Consider the following 584-nt stretch of genomic DNA (forward strand, 5'->3'; position numbering starts at 1 on the left):
GTTGCCCTTTTCCGGCTTCCGCTTCCTCAAGCCCCTTCAGTCTGAATTCACAGCGAGCACTGATACAAAACGACACTTTAGGATCAATTCTCAGTCCTAAAGTAATCCAATCTCAATCATATACCAAGATTTCCTATTAGTGTGCCCTAATCAAATTTCATGTTTCAATAATCAATTCCAAGGGTTTTAATATCAAATCAGGGATTAAAGATGTTAATCCTTACATCCCAAGTCCCCAAATGAAGCTAATTTAGGTTCTCCCCTAAAACAGGGGTCAAAACAACACTTTTCAGGCCAAACAGGGTCAAACCCGTGTCCACCGGTCAACCAGTGACAGAGTAGTACAACACTACCGGTCGACTGGTAATGTGCACACCAGTCGACCGGTCAGCCTGCAATCCGGTCGACCGCACAGGTCGACCGGTGGAATCGACTGCGCGAGAGAAGCTCACGGAAATCAGTCCAAAAACCTACAAATCCAGTCCCAAATCCAAATATTTCAAAGGGAAACCACTAGATCCGGGTTCTAGGTCCTAAAACAAGTCCAAAGAACCCAAGATCTCCAATTTCTACTCTAGTTTTAC

General features: G+C 44.5%; 1 protein-coding gene across 1 annotated transcript in view; it reads left to right on the forward strand.

The window, feature by feature from the left end:
• LOC112094553 (mucin-2-like) overlaps positions 1-584 on the forward strand; it is a 35,689-nt gene that overhangs the window by 27,840 nt on the left and 7,265 nt on the right. The window lies entirely within an intron of this gene.

Source organism: Morus notabilis, unplaced genomic scaffold, assembly GCF_000414095.1.
Source record: "Morus notabilis unplaced genomic scaffold, ASM41409v2 Scaffold1512, whole genome shotgun sequence".
NCBI lineage: Eukaryota > Viridiplantae > Streptophyta > Magnoliopsida > Rosales > Moraceae > Morus > Morus notabilis.